The 25,643-nt window shown below is 33.5% G+C and overlaps 1 pseudogene; it reads right to left on the bottom strand.

Annotated features, from left to right (window-relative positions):
• Positions 1-6,093: 6,093 nt before the first annotated feature.
• On the bottom strand, positions 6,094-25,643 carry LOC145098759 (large ribosomal subunit protein uL2mz, N-terminal part-like; annotated as a pseudogene).

Below are 25,643 nucleotides of genomic sequence, written 5' to 3'. Positions count from 1 at the left end.
CATTCCAAAGTGGCACTTCGATGGGTTTAGCTTCATGTTGTATTCATCCAGTATGTTGAAAACCTCTTCAAGATCCCTAAGGTGATCTTTAGTTTTTTCATATTTGACCAACATATCATCAATGTATACTTCCAGGGTGTCCCTTAGTTTGTATTTGAACATACGATTTACTAATCTTCGATATGTTTCACCTGCATTTTTTAAACCAAAGGGCACAACAATATAGCAATATGTATTTGTGCGGATTATCAAGGCATAATCTTTTGATAAGATGGTTCCATTTGTATGTATTAGAACCCAGTTGAGGTGTACATGAATGTTATTTATTCATGGCTTACTATGACATCTATCATAAAGTCGATATGTGGCAAAGGGAAATGATCCTTTGGGCAAGCTTTACTAAGATCAATGTAGTCCATACATACCCGCCATTTACCGTTCTTCTTTTGTACTACTACCATGTTGGCTAACCACCTTGGGAAGTTGTCTTCTTTAATCATTCATGTCTTTAGAAGTTTTTCAACTTCCTCTTGGAAGATTTGGTTCCTTTCAGGTGCGAACTTCCTTCTCTTTTGATGTATAGGTCTAAAAGAAGGATCTATATTAAGCTTGTGAGTTATAATTTCTTTGCTTATACATGTCATATTTTCGTTTTTTCCATGTGAAGGTCTTTCTTTTAATATTTAGTAACTCCACTAGGTCTTGCTCAATTTCTTCGGGTATTGAGAGTCCTATAAGTACTTTGGCATCAGGATCCTCAATATTTAAGGGCACTTCTTTTATATCTTATTCTTCTGGTTTTAGTATGTCTTGTGCCCTTTGCTTTAATTGTTATGCTTTTCTCGGTACTGTGGAAGACTTCATTGTGATTTTATAGCATTCTTTGGACTCTTGTTGATCATCGATGATCTTCACTATCCCCTAAGGGGTAGGCATCTTGGCGCATTGGTGGTTTGTTGATGGTACTGCTTTCACGTCATGGATCTAGGGCCTACTTAATATAACATTGTAGATAGACAAATCATTAATAACAAAAAAGTGTTGCATGGGGTTTACCCCTCAATGTAGATAGGTAGTTTGATCTCTCTAAATGTATGCTTCGTTTCACCGCTGAATCCTATTAATGTTGGGATTTGTTTATTATCTCAGATTTTGAGATATGCATACTATTCAAAGCATCTAAGATTCTAATGTTTACTGAGGATCCTACATCTACCAAAAATCCTTCTAACAATGTGATTCGTGATGTAAAGAGTTATCACCAATCTGTCATGGTGAGGATCTTGGATGTTCTCTCTATCCTGTTTATCGAAGGTGATTTCTTTCTCTCTTGTTATTGATGTATTCTTCTGAGGTCTTTCTTCTTTCTCCATCTTGGATACCTTAGCGTGTATTTTTTTTTTGTAGAGTAAGAAGTTCCAGAAATATCAGAACCCCCATAAATAATGTTAATTACCTTGGCGTCTGAAGGAGGGGATCCTGGTTTTTCCATGATTTTCCAAGGATCTTGCTCCTTTTCTTTGGGTCTTTATTTCCTTCTTCCTAAGATTTCTTTAAGATATCCTTTGTTCTAGAGATAGCTCATTTCCTTCCGGATGGCTATATAGTCCTCAATAGTGTAGCCAAAATCTTCGTGGTAGACGCACCACTTACATTTGTCAATCCAACCACTTGATTTTTCTCATTTCCTTAGCCATCTTGCTTTCTAACCAAGATCCCGCATTGCACATATCTGGCCTGATACATCCATAGGTTAAAAAATTGTCAGTGATCATGGGGAATTCATCTTCATCCCCTTCATTATTAAAGGCATTAACCCTATGATGATCATGTATGGAGTATGGTTTTGGTTTATAGGGTATTTGGGCCGAGAAATCGGGCTTCCTATTAGGGTTTTCATTTGAGTTTGGAGTGTTGGTCCTCTTTTGAATATCCTTATCTTCTTCTAGTCTGATGAATATCTATGCTCTACTTCTGAATTCATACCTTCTCTTGCATGTGATCATCACAGGATCTTCATAAAAAGTAGAATCTTTCTTTAGGCCCACCTTGAAATCTTATATGGTTGTAGCCATGTCAATATTAGGTTTGTTCAATGCTTCCCTTCTAAACGTGCTTACAAAATCTATAAGGGGTTCCTTAGGATCCTGGACTATTCTATAAAGATTACTAGTGATCCTTTTGAGTATCCTGCTAGAAGAGAACTGGTTATTAAAAAGGTTAACTAAATATGAAAAATAAGTAATGGAATAAGGGGTAACATTGAGAAGCCATTTCAAGGTTGGTCATGCAAGGGTTGAACCAAAACCTTTGCATATACAAGCCTCTTTTAGGTGCGATGGAATTAGAATGATTACCATCTGATCTCTATATTGTGATATGTGCTTTTCAGGATTTGAATTCCATCATAAGGTTTCATGCTGGGAGTTTGGAAGCATTTTGGAACTTCAATGTCAGCCATTTAGGGAGCAAATCTTGAGATTATGTGCCTAGCTGAGGATATTTCAGATATATAGGTTAAACTACTCATGGTACAGTCGTGATCATCTGTCTTAGTCGCTAAAGTTCCCTAGCCATGACTGGACTTATCCCTTCTTCAAGATCCACATAACTAGTATTAAAGGTAATATTTTCTAAGAGGTTACATACATCTTTGGTTTTAGGAGTAGTGAAAGTTTCTTCAAGATCCTAGATCACAGGAGTTTGATCATTCAGTATTACACCCCAAGTTGTAACAGCGACATATGTTGGAGTTGTAGTCTCCTGACAATTCCCTAAGGATCCCGCACTATCAAAATTTAGAATCTTATGTTGCAAGATCGAGGGTGCTTCTTCATGAGGCTTGTAGATCTCTAATCTCATTCTTTCTATCTCCTTTAGCAATGTCATGTTGTCCTCATGTTCTTGACTCACTTGTTGCTTCAACATCATCATCATGGAGAAAATTTTGTTGTCGGAAATCAAAACGGGAGGATCCTAGGATCCTTTGGATCCAATACTTCCATGGCTAGTGATCAGAGAGGTTCTCTTCTTAGAGCTATTAAAAATTTTCTTTTGATTAGGAGGTTCGCTTGGACGTGGTGGGAAACTTTTAAATGAAGTGGGAGGAATAGAGGAAGAAGATAAAGTTGGTTGTGTAGACATGATTTTTTGAGAATTATGAACATCACAACCTCACGGTGGGCGTACAATTGTCTTGGTAAAAAAACGATCAAGGAAATATCAACCAAATTGTATGAGAGGCTGTGGTTGCAATCAATATGAATGTGAAAATGAAATGAAAGTGACGTGAGTGATCTTACAAGGAAAAGTATTTGATCCTTGGTAGGATCTCCGACATAAAACCTTTGGAGGTGATAATGATCACTTGCCTTGGTTAATCTTATTAATCAAAATGTAAATTACATAAATGTGTTTGAGAATACAGGTTTAAGTGATATCCTCACTCTAGATATCTGTTGTGTGATTTATACATGTATATTTATAGCCTAGGTTGACTAACTAGATGTTTGATATTCCCGGGATCCTGTTGAACAAGCTTTTACGCATTGCCTTGACTTAGTAACTCTGGGTTTTAAGCTTGATTGGAGTGATTCTTCAGTGTAGATGTATCTTGTGTTTACTATTTCTACACATATGAATAATTAAATATAATCTCGCTAGAAAATAATATTGGTAATATTCACGATACTGACTCGTTAAAACATATGTTTCAGGATCCTAACTTCACTTTAAGATCGATCTTGGACATGTTTCAGGATCTTGACCCCTAACACTTTCCATTTCTTAAAAGTTTAGTGAATTTTAAAAATCTTAAGGAGATTGTTTTTGAGTGTTATCTTTTACTAATCCTTATAAAGAGATCCTTCGGGAGCATCATGTGTTCAGTTTATCTTTCCTTATGTCAAAGTAAGTATATCTCTGAAGAAATATTACGCTAAAGCTTTGGGGAACTCTCATCTTCCATATAAATAGATCTATTGTATATATGTACAAAGGGAAATCGTAGATATCACAAAGGAGTTTTATTGCCACGGTTAAAGGAGTTTTTTAGATTTGGTGTAGGGGAGTAGAGCTTAAATCCATTCCGGATAGATTGGGATGGATAATAGATATTTCTGACACTTTTTCAGTTTCTTCTACTCGTCTGTTTATTGATAATAGTTTTGTTACCTTTGGAAATGTGGTTACTAAATGGAATAATTGACTCCCAATTAAACTTAATATTCTTACTTGGAGGATGCAGCATCATAGTATTACTACGAGAGAGAGAGAGAGAGAGAGAGAGAGAGAGAGATTATCTTCTAGAGGTATAATGGTCTCTTCGATCATGTGCCCAATTTGTTCTTCTTCTGAGGAGACCATCCATCATCTTTTTACAGGTTGCAAGGAGTTGATTGATATTTGGAGTTGTATTGCTAATTGGTGAGGTTTTTCTCTTCTGGATCAGATTTTGATGCAGTCAATTAATTTTTGGCTTGAGTTTTGTTGGGGGGGGGGGGGGGGGTCAACAAAAGGTGTTTGATGCTGTTATTTTCTCTACGTTTTGGAGCATTTGGAATTTTCGAAAGTCTTTCATCTTTGGAACGGCTATCCCAAAAAAAACTTTTTTATTTGATGAAGTTGTAGAAAAAGATTTCTTTTGGATTTCAAATAGATGTAATAAAGGTAAATTACATTGGACGGAGTGGCTTCCAAACCCCAGTTTAGCTTGTACTTTGATGTAATTTTTCTCTAGAGTCTTGCTAGTTTTTTAAAATATTTTTGGTGTTCCAAAAAAAAATTTATTTGACATCTATTAAGATGAAAGCTTGTACCAATATTATAAATCCTAAGTATGGCTTATATATTACAGAACATAAGTAAATAATGAAAAATATTCTGTAAAGAAAAAAACGTAATTGTATAAATGTTTGGAATTGATTTGCCACGGTTAATATCATTTGACATCTATTAAGATGAAATCTTCTAACAATATTATAAATCCTACGGCATATATATTACAGATCATACATAAATAATGAAAAATATTCTATAAAGAAAAAGACATAATTGTATAAATGTTTGGAATTGATTTTTAGAGTGTGCGGTGGAATGGTGGATGACCAATTCCACATAATGATGGGGAATGACTTGAATTTAGTAAATTAATGCTTACCATGATTTCAAAGTCCGCAAATCGTATTATACTTGACTTATGACTCATTCAAATTTTAAAGTGTCAATTTATCATAATCCTTCCCCACCTTTCTAATGGATGTCACGTCAAAATCTTATGCATTCTTTTAACAGTATCCAACTAGGAATTCTTAATAAAGGTTACTAAATAGTGGTTACTATATAGTATTCTATAAAACCCTAGTACCAAATATTTTGTAGAATAAAATATCATAAGAAATCCCGATTCTGTAAAGGTGATAAACCGTAATCTTATAAATGATTCTTTTCCATGTACTAATTCTTTAAGCTCCGTTAACGATTAATTTGTTAATTTATATAGTTATCGAAAAAAAAAAAAATACATTCATTTAATAATTGGAAAACTATAATATGTTGCTAAGAAATTATTAAAAAACCAAAAAAAGTCAAATTATCTTTATATATAGTTATATTATGGGTTAATGACCTAAGAATGTAAAGAACGTTAGTTTTTTTGTCCATATTTAAGTAACTATGTTTTTATGTATACGTTTGACCAAGAAACTTATTTGGCATGTTCATAATAATGTAATATCAACGGTAATTATCAGTGATATGACTTTATTATGAACATGTTAAATATGTTTATTTATCAAACTAGTCATTTACCCGCGCCAAGCGCCGGGTGCGGATATATTTTATTCAAAAATTAAATTGTAGAAACGATTAATTATTTTGCACAAATAGTTTACTACATATAAACAATTATCAGTATAATCAAAATAATAATATATAAATGTACACTCTAGATTACAAACCCGATTATGTCAAACTGTTCAAATGTTAAAATAATAATATATAAATGTACACTGTTGATTACAAACCCAATTAAATATTTGTTATGATTTATGTTGTTTTTTTGTCATAACAGACAGGTAACAGATAAATCGACACTTACGTAGCCAATATATAACTCAAAGGAGCTTGATCCACTCCAAATTTCCCATCTTTTTCCACCTTTTCACTTTCTCTCACCTTTGACTTTGACTCCGACTCATTAACAACCCCTAAAATCCCCCTTTGTCTCAAACTCTCCCAAGAAACAACAACTTTTCGTTTCATCTTATGCCCCTACACAACGCTATCCTTATCCCACATTTTTACCTCATTAAGCAACAACCTTTCATTCTCTTTCACATCATCTTTCATTCTTGGAACAAAAAATTACGGTTTTTCCTCTGCCACCGCCATTCTTGGAACACCCAACACATTCACAAACGAATAAGGAGCATCATGTCTTTTTCCCATTTGAATATGAAAAAGCAGACAAGAAAACATCCTTAACATTTCTCATCTGGGTCCTCGTTTGACTTTGACTTTGACTACTCAAGGTCCTACTACCTTTTGAAAGTCCAACCACTACATCATCTGTTTTAGACCTTAAAGATTCCACCTTTTTTGTCTTCTAACATTCCGGGAATTGAAGAGAATGAAAACTGACCTTTGATGGAAATGGAGGGTAGGATCTTCGGGTTGGGGTGAAGTTTTTTTGGAGGGAGTTGACTTTTTTCGGGCGGTCAATGGTTGCCGCTTCGACCCATCTGACCACTGCGATCCGTGAAGTGCGATTTAGATCGTATTCGATTCGTTCAACTACACCTACTGATGAAGTGTTGCGTTTTAGGTCAGTTGTTCTTTGTGACCCTTTTACCCTTCCCCTTCCGTGGAAAATTGTGATACGACCCTTTGAATTTCTACCTGCTGACTTGTCTTTACCTGTAACGAATTGCCTAAGTGGCCTTTCAGAGCTCATATTTTGATCACTTGTAGGAATATGATAAAGTCAGTAAAACTATTTTTGTTTGGATAAATCATAAATGAATTTCAGATTACAATATAATCAGTAATGTTCAAATCCTAAGCACCACATCTCTACAATCAAATTAAGAAAGTTAGAAATGACATCTCTCTGGTACTGATTATCCATCTTGAATTGAAAATACGCAGCTTTAAATACCAATTTCTTTTTACTTTATCAGCATATGATTCATTCTTTCAATATATTTGCATTTTTACATGTACAAATAAGTGTTTACTGAAATGTACATGAACAAAATCAACTCTTTTTATTTAAAAGAGTATACCAGGGTATAGGAATGCCAAAGAAAGTTTCGCTTATGATGTCAAAAGGTTGTTTCTTATTGTAAAATTGAAGTTAGGGTTCAACAAGAAGAGCAACAAGCAAACAAATTCAAAAAGTCGCCTGTTTCATCAGCAATTCATAAAACACGTGTTTACGGCATTACTATTACAAACTTAACACTCTGAGAGAACCAATATCCCAACAAAGCTGAAACCTCAAAAACAGAACTTTGCCTTGGGTGACTACTGATACCCTTAAGCATTTTGACCATATACAGACATGGGTTTTGAGGCTAGAGACACACAAACGACACTCGAACATGTAATAATTTGAAAGAGCTAGGTTTGACATCAAAACTGGAATAAAGAATCTGTATTTGCACATTAATTCTGACATCAAATTCAATCTTCGTTGAGCCCCTTTTTCAGATTCATTTCTCTTGAGCATGACAATTTCAACTTCGAATTTGCATTTTAAAAAAAACTTACAGCTGATAGAGTGCTTGGATCTCATCTGAACGCTGCTAATCCTCGAAGTAATCTCAAGCGAGTGGTGCGAGTGTAGAGGACAGAGAAGATAAAGAGAGAGCGTGGTGGCTTCCTGTCACCTAAAAAGTGTTGCGACAGCACAGTAGATGACGGCAACGGTGATCAGATACAGATACAATGAGAGGTGCAAGGTTGGAGAGTGGGTGGTGATTCACTACCGATGGTGATGATGACGATGAGTTAAGCGGATGCGGTGCGATGTCGGCTTTTCAAAATAGGGTTTTTGCTATTTGTTTGAGGGAAAATGTGAGCGTAGAGGACAGAGGAGAAAAATAGTATGTTTACTTTTTTTATTCAATTTATGAAACGTCAATGTTAATGCCATTAATTTGTCAAACGAAAATGTGAATATTTAATGCAATTAATTTGTAAAACGGAAATGTGATAAGAGTATTAAAAGGTATAAATAAACTGATTGTACATTATGCAGTAGTTGTAGTACCTCTTAAATTTCAAGAAATGGGCAATATCCTTAATAATATAGTAAAGATATATATGGAAAAAAATAATTATCTAAATATGGACACAAACCAAAGTTTATTTTCATTTTGGTAAATATTGAGTTATTCATACAAAGTGCAAGTAGTCATAAGACTCACTAATGCAACATGTAAGCTGACATCTGGTCTTCGTGTAGGGGTGTGGATCATAGATCTGAAGTACGGCCTGACAACACTCTATGACAACAATGCCTAGGAGCACAACTTAGCCCATGGCTAGTTGCGGTTGAACTGGTTAGGCCCAAGACTCGACCTAATTATCTCTTGACCTAGTTCTATAAATCGAACACCTCCTCCTCCGCAAAAGATCTATTATTCTTAAACATGACCCTCTACTGTAAACATACACTCTTCTCACCAGGATAATTCTCACTACCGAGAAGAATACTCGGGGGGGGGGGGGGGGGGGGGGGAATCTTATGTTCTAATGACTTTGTTCTATTATGGCCGTTTGGAATCAAATCCTGAATTACCTAACGACACTATTCAAGATCTATGATTCAGGGTCGTCATCAAGACCCGATAGCCTGATTCCATATCATATCACTGAGTCTATAAAACCCCTATAAAAGATCTTATGACCGCTTGCATTTAACGTAAAGAACCCCATATTACCAAAATAGATAGCGAAGTTTTATATTTATATATATATAGGTAATAATGTTTTTTTTTATTGTTTGACAAGTTTATAATAGGCTAATACCATAGGTAAGTACTAGTAATATTACATTATTTTGAACACTAGTTGAGACATCCATGTATTATATGAATTAATTTAAAAAAAAGTTAAATATAAAGACCAAAATATTTGAGAACTTTAAATTTATAAGAAAATAAAAAAATAAATTATTAGAATGAAAATGTTTTTTATCTTTTAAATTTAAATATATAAAAGAAATTAATAAGCTTTAATTTTGAAAATTTTGAAATTAAAAAAAAAAACTAAATTCATTAATGAAATTGATATCAATTTATTAGTATATTTATTGCATATTATTACATTAAAATATAATATAGAATTTAATAAAATAGAAAAAGTCATAAAATGATAAAATGATATGTGGAAAAAGATTTAATTTAAAATAACTACAAAATGATATTTATCAAATTGAATGAGAGCGTGACAAATGACAAAAAAAAAACATTCATTTATTAGAGATGATTTATTCATATTATTATATTAAAATATTATACAAAGTTTAATAAAATAAAAAAACTCATAAAATGACATGTTGAAAATTAATTAATTTAAAATAACTACAAAATACATTTAACAAATTGAATTACATTGTAACAAATGACAATTTTTTTTTTCATTTGTTAAAGAGAATATCAAACAAATTTACTAATCAAACGGAAAAGAAAAATATTATTATCCAAATATAAATAAAAAATTCGATTCGTTACCATTTCAAATAATTTGGATAGATAGTAAATTCTAATTGTATTTTCAAGAGTTAAAAAGGGGCTATTCATGGGCCATGAGTACTTTTTTCTCTGGAAAGTTCTATTTCCAAAAGAAAATGTTGAACATGACCGATAAACATCGAACTCCGTCCTTAAGTTTCGGAAATGACCAACTTATTTATAAGTTAAATAGAAAATTGTTATTATTATTAATAATTAAATATCCTAAATACAAAAGACAATTGTTAAATTGTATAAATAAATTTAATGTCATATAAATTTATAACATATAACATAAATGTTAACTCTAAAAAGTATATTCTAGACATTAGAAATTGACTGAGATTATATTCTTTTGTTTGCAATATAATTATGACATATAGCTGTATACATATCCTCCATAATAAATGAAAATCATTTTGCCAAATGTCATTTTCTCATTAACTTGGACACATATTATTTTTTGGTATTTTTGATTAAATGTTTATTCCATTTGTCACTTTCTTATTTTTTTTTTTATCTTTTTTTAATTAACACATCATATTTATAGCTCAATTAATAATTGTCTTAATTGAAAATCTATTATAATAAATGAAAATGACTTTGCCACATGTCCTTCTTTCATAAGATTAGCCACATGTCATTTTTTTTTCATAAGATATATATTTATTTTCCACTTGTCATTACTTTAATTTTCATTTTCAATATATCATTAATTTACTTTCCATAAATTAAACCTACCATAATATAATGACTATCAAATTTTAAATTTTAAATTTTAAATTTCAAATTCAATTCCAAATAAATTTACAGTTTAAACCTTTATGTTTAATATTTTGTTATAATTAATCCGTTTAGTACACACTAGACACATAATTTTAATTAATTTATTCTTTGCATGTTTTTTTCTCATAGTTTTCACTTATTTCAATTTCAAATTCAAATAAAATTTCTATTTAATCGTTCGTACTTAACATTTTGTTTTAATCAACCCGTATATTATACGGGTCTCACAACTAGTAACTAATAAATTACAATATTAGTACTCATATAGTATTTAATATGTTTCTTTTAAAATTCAAATTTTAAATTTTAAATTTAAATAAATTTTTGTTTAAACTTTTATATTTAATTTTTATTATATCAAACCCGTATAACATACGAGTATCACACCTAGTTATCATATAAAATAAGCATTTAACCAATCTTATAATACAAAATAATATCGTATGCAAGCTCTTGAGACCTGAGATGATCAGCTTGAAAATATCTGCTAAAACCTTTCAGTGCAAAATAACTTTAAAATGAAAATAAAATGAATTCAAAATCTTTATCTTTATAAATTAATATAAAAACTGTTAATGTCAATATTGCCTATCGAACTTTCAGGAATTAATCTACATAAGACGCATTTGGTACGGAGCGTTTACGAACATTATAAAACCTCTAGTTTCCATCATTTGATAAAACGCTCCGTTTTAAACAAAAAATATGGCGGTATAAGTTTTTAACGTTTACTTTAAACAAAACCATCTAAATCCAAAAGTTATCTCACATAGTGTTCAACAAAACGCTAACAGCTACCAACTATCTGCTACTCGCTACATGCTACCAGCTAGATTTGTCGAACACAACCATGGTTCTTAAAGTTATTTTTCTGGCTTCCTATAAGTATAAATTGAAATTTGTTGGGTTTAGAATGTCAGTTTCGATATTCTGAAAGGTAACCCGATTACCCCTTGCCATGTCATTTAATGATATGACAATTGTGTGTCTTCCCTTGGCTATGTTAATAGGGCTCCACATTGTGCATATTTTTAGGAGTTCAAAGGGTTCATTCCCCCATTATTCATCTCGACCGCCATCTTCAAAGAAATCCATCATCTATAGTTTTCCGGTGAAGAGCTCAAGTAGCAGTGTTCCACATATACGGTCTTTTGCAATTTTTTGGATTCTGAATCTGGAAACAATTCTCTAGTGCAAGGTCAACAATCTTCTAACAAGATTTAAGAGCATTGTCAACAATTTTCTTCGTGAATCCGAGATCTAAAAACAAATGAGGTCGAAGTTTGGCGACAAGTTGCAAGAGCAAGGTCAACAATTTAAGGTTTGACCCACCATATTTGTAGGTTATTTGGATTTTATGAATCTCAGTTTTGAACCATATTTGGATGTTATTGGGTGTTCAGATTTGCACATCTTGAATACAACGAAGAGGAGTATTATAAGTTCATATGTGCATATGTGCATATGTGCAGGTATGCAGTTTTTTTTGAATGAAAATATAACATAATCCTAAACTACTCATAATACCACTTATGTCCTTGAAGGGACTTGAACGATTGACCTCAAAGAAGGAGGGCAACACTGGACCCTTGGGCTACAAGTCCATTGGTGGTATGCAATTTTTATTATTTTAAGATATTAGGTTTTCGTGCCTGCACATTCATCGAAGATAAATGTTTGAAGAAGAAGGTTTAAGCCTCGCATATGGGGTTTTATTAACAATTGGATGATTTTGGTGGTCGATATATAGTGGTTGGTGGTGGTGGTTGGTGGTGTTTAAGGATTATGATTTTTGAAACTAGCAAGTCAAAAACTACATTAACTGAATATGCGGCATAGTTGAAATGTTATTGCAGGTTAGGACCAAATAAGCATGTCGATATCCATTTTATGCCACCGTAAAGCCAGAAAAAAACATGGATAACCATTTAAGCAAATTCCAAAAAGTTCGATGGAGAACAGTTACATTAACTATAATAAATATTATCTATGGACACATTTATTTTTAGTAATGTATTATTATTTTGTATTTATTAAAACATATCTTTTATTTTATTTTATTAAGATTCTAATTATCTATTTTGAAGATAGACCGATGAGTTCTTCTATTTCAATATGTTTGTATATGTTTGTTATTTGTTTTGTATTTATTGACATATATCGTTTTCCCTTTTATTGGGATTATGATGCTTTTATATTGATGATATATCAATAAGAAGATCAAACAATTATTTCAAACTTTTTATATCAATTCATTTATTTTATCCCCCCCTCCCCCCCCCCCCCCCCCGCGCGCTCTTTTTTCCTTATCATCTTGTCGCCCACAACCCTACTATCGGCCATTTTTTCCCTTCTTTCTCCACCTTCTTGATTATGGTGAACACTAATGAGAGTGTCAATAAAAAAAATAAACCTTTTCCACCACGAATTCACCATCAATAAAGTAAAAAAGCCCATGTGATTAACCCTAAATCAAGCTCATGATCGCTATGTGATGGGTCTTCACAATCAAAGCTTATGATTAAAATGTTCTTAACCACATTGATTCTTTTTAAATGAAAAACTCCATGTTGCTAAATCTAGACGAGGGAGATGTTCGCTACACATCATGGGTCGAACTCTTCATAATCCAAGCTTATGCTTAAAACATTCTTGATCATATTGATATTGATATCCCTTTTCCCACCCTTGAAGAACCGATATGAAAACGTATATATTCCATAGTGAAACATTAGATTTACAATACTTTTTCAAGAGAACTACTTTAGACCATAACGAAACATGGGGCCATGACTTAAAATTTTGAGTGCGAATTCAGGAGGTCTCCTAAAATAACAAATCCACTCGTGTAGTCTACATTGTGGAACGATTCCAGTCACCTCGTCTAGAATCCTTCTTTAATGTTTCAAATTCCTACGACGCAAATGTCAGAAATCCAATATCAAAACTGAAAATGTTTTTATATCTCATTGTCAGCCTCACAACAGTCGAATTTGATACTATCTATAGATTTATTTAGTAATTTAATCCACTCCACAACTTCAAAACAACACAATCATAACTTCTTCTCTAAGAGAAAATCCTTTCCAATCAATAAAATTACACACAACATGCTCTTTCTGTGTAATAAGTCAACATTTCCAACAACTTTGATGATGATTCAGTTGTCTGACCTTCTTCGATAATGGTCATCATTTTTTATAGGCATCAACTATAGCGAATGCCACTCCACCAAGGGCAGCCGTCGTGGTTTAGGATGAGGCAATGGCAAATCATCATAACAACATCATTATTAGATCTGTCCTCAACAACTTGGTACTAGTCTAACCTTTCACATTGTCTAAATCTCTTAATAGTAGCAATAACCCATCATTCATGGGTCTCGACCTGATCAATAATACCATCCCACAATGCATCAGTAGGCCCGATACAAGCCTCCATGGTCCTATTTTACTATTGGTTCTTCATTATCCCACAGACGACCCATGACTATAATAGAACGTTATGCTTCTTTCGAAACGATACATCTCCAATGTCTAAAGATCTTATGTATATAGACACCAGGTCCACCTCTCATAACATGAATGATACCAAAAAAATCTATGATTTGTTTTGTACAAGTAAACCTCATTTCATTCTTCTTGATAATAGTACTTACATTACTATTTTTTGTTATGGAAATAATATCAACTCCTACCTAAAGTGTCCATTTTAACTAAATCGTGTTTTTTTTTTAGATGGGAATGTTAAGATTGATAAACTTTCATTCTATTCCATACCAAAAAACTAATATTAGAGCTATAAATGGAGATGGGAAGTTTAAGGTTAAATTTCTTGAAGGTTATTGCTTTGGGTTTTGGAGTATGCATATTGATGATTCCCTCTACCAAAAAAGGTTACACGGGTCCTTAATCGAAAAGAAACCTAAAGTAATGAAGTAGGAAGATTGGTATCTACTAAATCAATAGACATTTGATGTGGTAAGATTATCATTGGAAAAGAGTGTAGCTTATAAAATTCTCAAGGAGAAGACTATCTATGGCATTATAAAGGCGTTATCCGACATATACGAAAAACACTTGACATCGAATAAGGTTTTCTTGATTATGTCGTTGGTTAAGACAAAGATGAAAGACGCCAGTTCTATGAAAGATCATGTGAACAAATTTAATTCAATTATATTAAGGCTAGTTTCGATTGATATTAAGTTCAATAATTAAGTGCAAGCCTTGTTACTATTATCATCTGTACCTGAAACTTGTTATATTTACATTACAACAATTAATAGTTTATATGGAACTAATAAGTTGGAATTTGAAGGAATTAATGATCTGATCCTTGGTGAAGATATTCATAGAAAGAATACATGAGATTACCCATCAATCCTTTAGTACATAAAGCAGGGGAAGAAAAACCAACAGAGGATGTAGTGGTAAAGAAAAATCAAAAGTAAGGAAGAGAGGTCATTCGAAGCCAACAAACATATTACCTCTTTGAATTGTAAGGAGATTGGTTGATTTAGAAATTAGTGCCCAAAACCCTTAGCAGATAAAGACAATAGTGGGTTCTACATGGAAACTTATTTCAATGATTATGCACTTATTTCTTGTGTTGAAAATACAAGGGAATCCATGATAATGGATTATGGTGCATCATCTTATGCTAGTCATTTCATAAGTATAACGAAAAATTTCTTGAACTATAGTAGGAGGGTTTGTCTAGCAGACTAGAAAATAATAGAAATCATGCATGTTTGGGATGTTATCATGAATCCAAATTTAGGATGACTTAGACGTTCAAAAACGTAAACTACATTTCATACTCAAAGATAATATTAATATCAGTTGGGCAACTTGATGACGAGGGTCAACAAGTTACTTGTGGTAATCATCATTAGAAGGTGAAAAAAGGAAAATTGATTGTTATTGAGGGACATAAACAACATGCACATTATATGGTGGAAGTTTCTAAAGATGAAGAAAATGACGCAATAGAAGAAGAATACGAATTCACTGTATGGAACTAATGACTTGGGAAAATGAGTGAGAAAGGACCGAATATTTTAGCCTCTAAAATTAAGATTTTAGATTTGAAGAGCGTTGTATTTGAATTTTGTAAGGCATGTGTCCTTCGAAAATGGAAAAAGTTACTTTTGTAAAGATAGGTAAACCGTCTAAGCTCAGTATATTAGAGTTCATTCATTCATAAGTATACGGATGCACTAGGATAGTATGGTCTTATTTTTTGAAGAAAAAATATAAAGTATTTATCACCTTAAAGAAATAGAAGCTAATGTGGAAAATAAAACAAGTCGGAAGATTAACTATTTAAAGTTATACAATGAGGGAGAGTATAGAAACAAAGAAGTTATTGATCTTTATGCTGAACAACGAAACAGGATGTTGAAATTAGTTTTGTAACACCTTAACGGAATGGTGTGGTGAGGAGATAAATCGTAGACTAAATGAGAGGGAAAAGAGCAAAACAATATATAAAATGATTCCCAAGATAATATTGTTGGATTAGTGTCTAAGTCCATAACTATATTTGGTATGTACTTGACCTTGTTGTAGCATGGTCCTTTTGGGTTGCCTTCACCGGAGCAACTTGACTGGATGATTAGTAAAGAAAGAGGATATTATTGTTTATTAATATATTATATGAATAATATATTAAAAGAGAAATCATATTGATTAGTTAACATTGGTCAAGAATTAATTAAGAAATTAATTTTGTGATCAAAAGATATTAATTAAACTTATGGGACTGGAATTGCAATTATAAGATAATTGGACTTTGGGATGTGGATCATATGTTTAAAGGGGTTGATGAAATTAGGGTGGAAGCCCACCTTGAAATCGTTCAAGGACTTATTTCAGAAGGTTCCATTGGATTGCTCAAGGCCTAAGCTATCCAATTAGGGTTTTGACTGAAACCCTAGCAGCTCCACAATATAAGGACCCCTAGGGCTTCAGAAACCGTACACCAGAAACCCTAAGAAGTCTTAGAACCGATTTTGAGCCTCTCGTCCCCTCTCTCCAAGATCATCCAATTTGCTTTGGTGTTTGTGTTCCATTAGAGGCATCACATTTGAGGTGCTAGGTTCTCATAAGCTAAAGAATTCAAGCAACAATCAAGGTAACATTCTTATTGGTTATTTATGTTATTTTCAAGTTTTGTTGTATGCTAGATTAGGGTTTGTAAGCTTTGGATGATTTGCATGTACAATAGAGAAACCTAGATCCAAAGCTTTAGGGTTTGTATGTGCACCATAGGATTGATGTATTGCTCAAAACCCATAAGTGTTATCAGAGCCTTGATTGGTTTCTATTGTATTTGATGCATTGTATGATTATTCATTGCTTAAAATCGAAATTTTTTGCTTTCTGCCTGACAAAATCGTTGAGTCACCTGATGAACTCGATGAGTAAGATGAACTCGACAAGTCTAGATGGTGACTCGGCGAGTCGGAGAGTTAGACAGAGGAAATTTCGGGATTTCGGCCTATTTTTACTTGGGATAATTACCAAAAACGTTTTTGATTGATAAAATCCGAATTTTATTAATATGATGTGATTATACTTAGCAAAATAATAGATAATTGTCAATTAATTAGATAATTATTGTCTTATATGATAAACTTTAATTATTTGAATTATTTGAAAGAATTATCTTGCCATGGAATTGGATTAGGTCAAAATTAGATAATCACCAATTAATTGTTTAATTAAATTATTTGAATTTTGATCTAGAAAATTTTGAAAAGTTTCAATACATACCCTTAAGTTTTAGAATTTAATTTTGTATTAAAAAGTTTAATTTTGAAATATTTAAATTCTAAACCCTAGAATTTTACAAGTTTAAAATTCAACCCTTATATGATTATAATATTATAAGAATAATGATTATATATATATATATATATATATGTATGTATGTATGTATGTATGTATGTATGTATAAGATTAATGCTAGTCTTACCGTTAGTAGAGCCTCATTCACGAAGCCGGTCTATAAAGGGGTATAAGGTTGCTGCCTATAAAATGACAGTTTATTGGGTGTCCACTCTCACCCACCGCTTCGTTGATTGTTGGAGGGTCGTTAGCCGAACAGGTAGGATAGGGCAACTAATTCCTCATTAAAAGTATAATGGTTAATAAAGTAACCAAAATTTTTTTTATAAAATTCCCAATCTTTGTTACTTTAGAAAAATGTGAAAATGATGCTATTCCATGAAATTACACTTTGTACCCTTTCCATGACGTTAGTGGAGCGTGTGTGGTTAACCGACACACTAATTTGGGTCTAGAAAAGGTGGCAAAGGGTGACCCGATGTTTGTCACAGATCAATGGGGCATGTGTGGCTAACCGGCACATTGAATAGATGATCGTAACATTGAGGGCATCAAGTACATATGCATGGTTATTCACACCTTGTTTGTGATCTTCGGTATCCCACTCACAAACTTGAAGGGCATATCGAGATTTAAACATGCCATTGAAAAGTTCAATGAATCTCAAAAGATCTAGGAGTTTCAATACATTTAAAACTTAATCTTTTTTTTTCATGGTGGAAATTAGTGAATCGTCATTCACTTACCTTCAAATTATTTGCGATTTGGATTACGACATCCCTCTTCTAAATTGTGAATAATGTTGTTGGATCCTAGCCCTAATTTCTCATTTGGGTGTTTAGTTGGGGATTCTTATCTAATCAAACTTTGTCTCTCGTCTTTTTCAGATATCTACTTAATCAAGCACAAGTCATAACCCTTTGAAAAGTTCAAAGAGTTTAAGCAGGAAGTAGAGAATCAGCTGGGCAGAAAAATTAAGATGCTCCGATCCGATCGAGGTGGTGAGTACCTTAGTCTTGAATTCCACGAGTACCTCAAGGAATGCATAATCGTTTCGCAATTGACGCCACCTAGGACACCGCATTTGAATGGTGTGGCAGAGAGGCGTAATTGAACCTTGTTGGACATGGTTCGTTCCATGATGAGTCGTGCTTTGTTACCTATATCATTCTGGGGGTATGCCTTAGAGACTGCCGCCCATATCCTTAACATGCTCCCTACGAAGAAGGTAGCCAAAACACCTCATGAGATATGGACAGGGAAAGCTCCCTCGTTGGCACATATCAAAGTTTGGGGTTGCGAGGCTTTTGTAAGATGAGAGACTCACGACAAGCTCGAACCTCGTAGTGAGCGGTGTATTTTCATCGGCTATCCACAGAAGTCCTTTGGATATCTCTTCTATAGACCGAGTGACAGTGCTGTCTTCATTGTGAGGAGAGGGGTTTTCCGAGAGCGAGAAGTGATAAGCCAAGGGGACAATAGGAGGCAAATCGATCTTGAAGAGCTTCAAGAATCGAACGATGAAGGAACCTCTAACACTGGCGTTCAACCTGAGGAGGAAACTCCTGTTGAACCTGTTGACAAGTCCCTACCTCTTAGACATTCCAGTAGAGTTAGTGTTCCACTGGAGTTTTATGGTTTTCATATTACTACTGAAGGTGATACATTTGTTAGTGATAGTACACTAGTAAATTTAGATGAACCTAACAGCTACAAGGAAGCCATGGCAGGCCCGGAGTCTGCGAAATGGAAAGACGCTATGGATAGCGAGATTCAGTCCATGTATGACAACCAAGTTTGGAATTTGGTTGACAATGTGCCAGGTCGTAAGACAGTCGGGTGCAAATGGATCTTCAAGAAGAAGACCGACATGGATGGGAAGGTACACACCTATAAGACGTGATTGGTTCCGAAGGGCCATGGATAGCGAGATTCAGTCCATGTATGACAACCAAGTTTTGAATTTGGTTGACAATGTGCCAGGTCGTAAGACGGTCAGGTGCAAATGGATCTTCAAGAAGAAGACCGACATGGATGGGAAGGTACACACTTATAAGGCGCGATTGGTTGCGAAGGGATTTACTCAAACTCCTGGAGTTGACTATGATGAGACATTATCACCAGTTGCAAAGATAAAATCTATTAGGGCTATGCTAGCCATAGCTTCATTTCACGATTATGAAATATGGCAGATGGATGTCAAAACCACTTTCCTTAATGGGAAATTGGTTGAGGATGTTTACATGAGTCAGCCAGAGGTTTTTATCAACGCGAAACATCCTAATAGAGTGTGTAAGCTTGAGAAATCCATTTATGGATTGAAACAAGCATATCGAAGATGGAATCTATGTTTCGATGAGAAAGTCAAAGAGTTTGGCTTCCTGCAAAGTGAGGATGAGTCCTGTGTATCTGTCAAAGCCAATGGGAGTATAGTTAGCTTCCTCGTATTGTATGTCGATGACATACTCTCATAGGAAACTACATCCCAACCCTGTAGGAGGTTAAGTCCTGGCTTGGGAAGTGCTTCGCTATGAAGGACCTCAGAGAGGCTGCCTATATATTTTGGGAATAAGGATAGTGAGAAACAGGAGTAAAAGGCTAATAGGATTTAGTCAAAGTACTTACTTGGATAAGGTACTAAGAAGTTTTAGTATGGAGAATTCCAAGAAGGGGGAGTGGCCAATCCAAAGCAATACCAAGTTGAGTAAGACTCAAAGCCCGAGTACTGAAGCCGAGATAGAAGAGATGAGTCGAGTACCTTAAGCTTCCGCAGTTGGCTCGATCATGTATGCTATGACTTGTACTTGCCCTGATGTGGCCTTCGCTTTGAGCATGGTCAACAGATATCAAGGGAACCCTGGTAGAGCGCATTAGACCGTAGTCAAGAATATTCTTAAATACCTTCGGAGGACCAAGGAATGGTTTCTTATCCTCGGTGGGAGTGATGAATTAAGGGTATGAGGGTATAGTGATGCTAGTTTTCAGACCGACCGAGAAAACTTCCGCTCTCAGTCGGGCTGGTTCTTTACCCTGAATGGAGGAGTAGTGACTTGGAAAAGTTCAAAGCAAGAGACCGTGGTTGATTCAACGTGCGAATCAGAGTACATAGCAGCGAGTGAAGCATCGAAGGAGGCAATATGGTTGAAGAACTTCACCGGAGATCTTGGAGTTGTACCAGCCATAAAGGAGCTTATGGAAATTTTCTATGATAACGAAGGTGCGGTTTCCTTAACCAAGGAACCGAGGGATCATGACAGATCCAGACATATCGACACGAAATGTCACTTTATTAGACATCAGGTAGAAGAGGGACTCCTCGTAGTAAAGAGGGTATCGTTAGAAGAGAACCTATCAGATATCCTTATGAAGGGCCTGAGTAGGGTTAAGCACTTGCAGCACGCTACGAGCATTGGGCTGAAGGATGATATAAGTTTGAGTGATTAGATAGTTTTGAAACGTGTAATAGATAGATGGTAATTATCATTTGATGATTTAATAAAGGAGTATTATTTATAAGTAAAGTTACCATCTTGTGTTATTTATTTACCTATTTTTTCACTGTGCGTGTTTTGACTTCCTGAATAATAAGATTATTCGAACAATCCACATTCGTTCATATGTTGGACGTAGATATGAAAGAAGACTGTCGTGAACTGGTTTGTAGACTTTCTAAAGTGTATTAGACATAACAAAAGTTTGCTGCAACGTTCATGAATGCTTATGAAATAAGATTTGAGCATTGGATTTAACCTACACTTACTTGTATCACTTCATGGAATTTGTCACGTGTGATTGTAAGACGATAATATCATATAGTCTTTAAACCTAGATATATGGTTTCTTGTTTGCGAGTTGGTTATGCATTGGTAATGAATAAACGCATCAGTAACTTGATGTTATAAAACACATTGCTGTGTATGATTTGATAAGTGTATAGTGAATGCATATAAGTCAAAGTTTATTTGTTCCTTTTATCCTAAGAGGGTAAAAACGATATATGGGTCCCTCGATGATTTGGTTTAACTTATGTGCCAGGCCCGGTCAGGACTGAGTTGATGTGTTCAGTTAAGTTCTATGTCAGACAAATCAGAGATCGAGAAACAAACTGCTGGACAATAAGTATGACTATGATCCATGTAATTGTCCACACGATATCTTGAGAACGGAGGACTATACGATCCCTTATCTAAAGGACGAGTCACAATTCGACAGCGGCTTTTGAGAGCTACGATTGCTTATCGGATTTTGAAGTCATACTTTCATCTATAGTTATTAGACTTATCCAAGTGGGAGACTGTTGGATTAGTGTCTAAGTCCATAACTATATTTGGTATGTACTTGACCCAGTTGTAGCATGGTCCTTTTGGGTTGCCTTCACCGGAGCAACTTGACTGGATGATTAGTAGAGAAAGTGGATATTATTGTTTATTAATATATTATATGAATAATATATTAAAAGAGAAATCATATTGATTAGTTAACATTGGTAAACAATTAATTATGAAATGAACTTTGTGATTAAAAGATATTAATTAAACTTAGGGGACTGGAATTCCAATTATAAGATAATTAGATTTTGGGCTATGGATTATATGGATAAAGGGGTGGACGAAATTAGGGTGGAAGCCCACCTTGAAATCGTTCAAGGCCTTATTCCAGAAGGTTCCATTGGACTGCTTAAGGATTAAGCTATCAAATTAGGATTTTGACTGAAAACCTAGCAGCTCTACTATACAAGGACCCCTAGGGCTTTAGAATTCGGACACCAAAAACCCTAAGAAGTCTTAGAGCCGATTTTGAGCTACTCATCCCATCTCTCCAATATCATCCAATTTTCTTTGGTGTTTGTGATCCATTAGAGGCATCACATTTGAGGTTCTAGGTTCTCATAAGCTAAAGATATTTAAGCAACAATCAATGTAACATTCTTATTGGTTATTTATGTTATTTTCAAGTTTTTTCGTACGCTAGATTAGGGTTTGTAAGCTTTGGATGATTTGCATGTACAATAGAGAAACCTAGATCCAAAGCTTTAGGGTTTGCATGTACACAATGGGATTGATGTATTGGTCAAAACCCATCATATATAAGAAGATTCAGCTAGCATAATATCTTACTTAAGCATAAGCGAACCCTCAGTCCCTATAGGGTTTAGAATTCCTTAAGAAGAATGGCAAGTTGGGGATATTCCTCTCAGATACTTGAAATTTTCGATTGTGTCTCTTATGACAAGATATGGGTATATAAAAAGACAAGATCGTAGAAAAAAGGAAAGGATACTTACCTTTACAGGAAACGAGTTAGATGAACTGGGTTACCACTTTTGGGATAACCAAAATAAAAGGGTTATTATAAGCATGAATGTGGTATTCAACAAGAGTGTCTTATACAAGAATGATATTATAGCAAGCTCCAATAGCTAAAAGAAACCAAAACCTATAAAAAAGTTAATTTCTATGAAATCTCAGATTAATACATAGTGAAATCTATCAGTACTCCATGTTAGGTGAAAGTTTAGGTAGCAATGAGAGCTCATATAAACCTAGGGATAGTAGGATTCTAGAGGATGAAGTTACAAATGATGAAGATATTAATCATTTGTTGTTAATATCTCAACACAAGAGAAAGAACTCTACTGGAATATTCTGCTTCATTAAAGTACTTGCTTCACTAAAGTACTAGTTACTAACATAGAATGGTGAGCCTGAATGTTATCTACAAGACTTTAGAATGAATACCCATGCAATGGAAGACATATATAAAATGAGAGTTGATATTCTTGGCAAGAACCAAAATTGGTTATTGTTGAAGTTTCCATCATTAGAAAAAACACTATAAAATAAGTGGGGATTTCGGGTCAAGGATGAGATAGATGGAAACAAGAGGTACAAGGCTTGATTGGTAGTAAAGGGGGTTTAATGGAAACAGGAGGTACAAGGTTTACTTGTGAAGATGACTACTACTAAATTGGTATTAGGTATAGTGGTTGCAGATAGTGTAACGTCTGAAATTTCCATAATATTATCAAGAATAGTTTTCCTTTAAGATCAATTATTAAACTAACAATATTCGTGGTTTGAAGTTGAAATTTGAGGGCCAAAGTTTAATAAAATGATTCTTGAACATGTACATTGGTTTAGAAGCCATTTTGTGATACTTTGAGGGCCAATCATGGAAGTTATGGGGGTATTTAGGAGATGCCTAACCCTAGAATTCGGGTTTATCACCCTATTTGTAGCCACCATCTTCTTGTTATGCTGTGTAGAAGTAAGGGTTTGCATTTGTGAAGTTAGTCGGTGATCCAAGTAAATGGGAAATGCACTTTTGAAGCAAGGGTGAAGATTGGTATTAGATTCGTCTCATTCAATCTCTCATTGTATTCCTCAAGGGTTCCAGGAGGTAAAGAGGAATTATTAAACTCTTATTTATATTTTGAATCATTATAAACATGAATCATTGAGTTTAAGCATAAATGTAGTGATTTTGATGAATGTTGAAATTTTGAACAACAATATTTCCCTAACTTGCAAGGGATGTAGCGATCAACAGAGTAGAATCACACTGTGTACTAGAGAGGAAATATTAGAGGAAATCGAGTCTAGTTACCAATGACTCCAATATCAGCTTAATTAGAGTTGTAAATATTGAGATATCATTAAAATACTAGATAATTGTCGAGTTGGGAAATGTAAGTTATTGTGTACTAAAGTGGAATATATGGAATATTGTCTTGTTTTTGGTTGTTCAGGACTTCCAAGAGGTTAGTACTCAATTTATAGCACCTTTTTCTTTATTGAGGTCATGAGAATTAAGTAGGAATGATTATAATTCACCCCAAATTGGGTTGGAAGTGGTGTGGAACGAAGGTCATATATCTCAAAGATTTGTAACTATTAGGTTTCCTGCGCCATGCCACACATGTGTCCGTGATGTGGTGAAATGGTTCACATTTTTCTTGATCGCAACTAGATGACGAAACTATGACTAGGCCCTTTATTGCCATCAACACGCTTCTAGGGCAGTGTGGTTTGTTTTTTATTTATTTATTTATTTTTTTATGGTATTCTTTTGAAAAAAAAGAAAAATTATTTTAATTTTAACAAAAAATAACATTATACTTGTAACTTGAACTAAAAACATCAACATTCTTTCATGTTTAACCTAAAACGACAGTGTATTTTTGTTTCAAACCCAAAACACAAAACATCAGTCTATTTTTAATTGTAACGCAAATGCACATGCAATTAACTTTAAAATAAAACTACAACATATATTTATATTTTGTATTTTAAGTCAACAACATACTTTTATTTCTAATCTGAAACAACACCTCGAAAGAAAAACTAATCGCCACAGAAAAATATGCATCAAAAGAACTATTTGTCGTCGTTGTATCGTAAGGGTACCATATATATATATATATATATATATATATATATATATATATATATATATATATATATATATATATATATATAGATGTGTACCCGTACAAAACAACAACAATAAATAATATTTTTGGTGAATTGTTTTCTTACTGAGAAATAATTATTATATTTTATTAGTTATTTTGTAATAAAAATTATCACTTTTAAACAAAATATTTATGTTTAGAGCTTATATTTATATTTCATGTTTATTCATTTTATATAATTTAAATATTATCGGTGTTTAGTATAAGAAATGTAAAATTATTTTATATAGTTGAATTTAATATTTTAAAATTGTCTTTTTTGCTCATAACTAAATTTCTAAGTAACATTAATATTAATTAATTCAAGTCTTCAAACTTTTGACAAATATTAATAAATTTTTTTTGTGCATAATTGATTTGTACAAAAAGCTTTGTATCTTATACCTCTTAAAATTCAAGATATTATTAATAAATTTTATAGTATAGTATAAGATATATATATATATATATATATATATATATATATATATATAGAGAGAGAGAGAGAGAGAGAGAGCTAGGTTCAAATGTTTTTAGCAAATATTGTGTGCCTAAATGCACCAAAGAGAATTCAAGAAATAATAATCAATTAAATAAATCATTTAAGGGTATTCTGGACATTTTGTACTTTTCAATTAAGGAATCATTTAATTAAAATCCAGCAATTAAGGAAATAAAATCAATAATTTTGACCTAGTCTCTCTCTTGCATCGTGTCTTATATTCAAGGAATTACCAAGATGAATGACCGACACCCCACAACACAACCGATCAAGACCTTGATTTCTTCTTTCTTCTTCCAGTCGATACACAT

This window comes from Lactuca serriola, chromosome 4 (assembly GCF_051521515.1).
Source record: "Lactuca serriola cultivar US96UC23 chromosome 4, Lser_US96UC23_V15, whole genome shotgun sequence".
Lineage (NCBI taxonomy): Eukaryota > Viridiplantae > Streptophyta > Magnoliopsida > Asterales > Asteraceae > Lactuca > Lactuca serriola.
The sequence above is the reverse complement of the archived record's forward strand: the minus strand, read 5'-3'. Positions and strand labels throughout refer to the sequence as shown.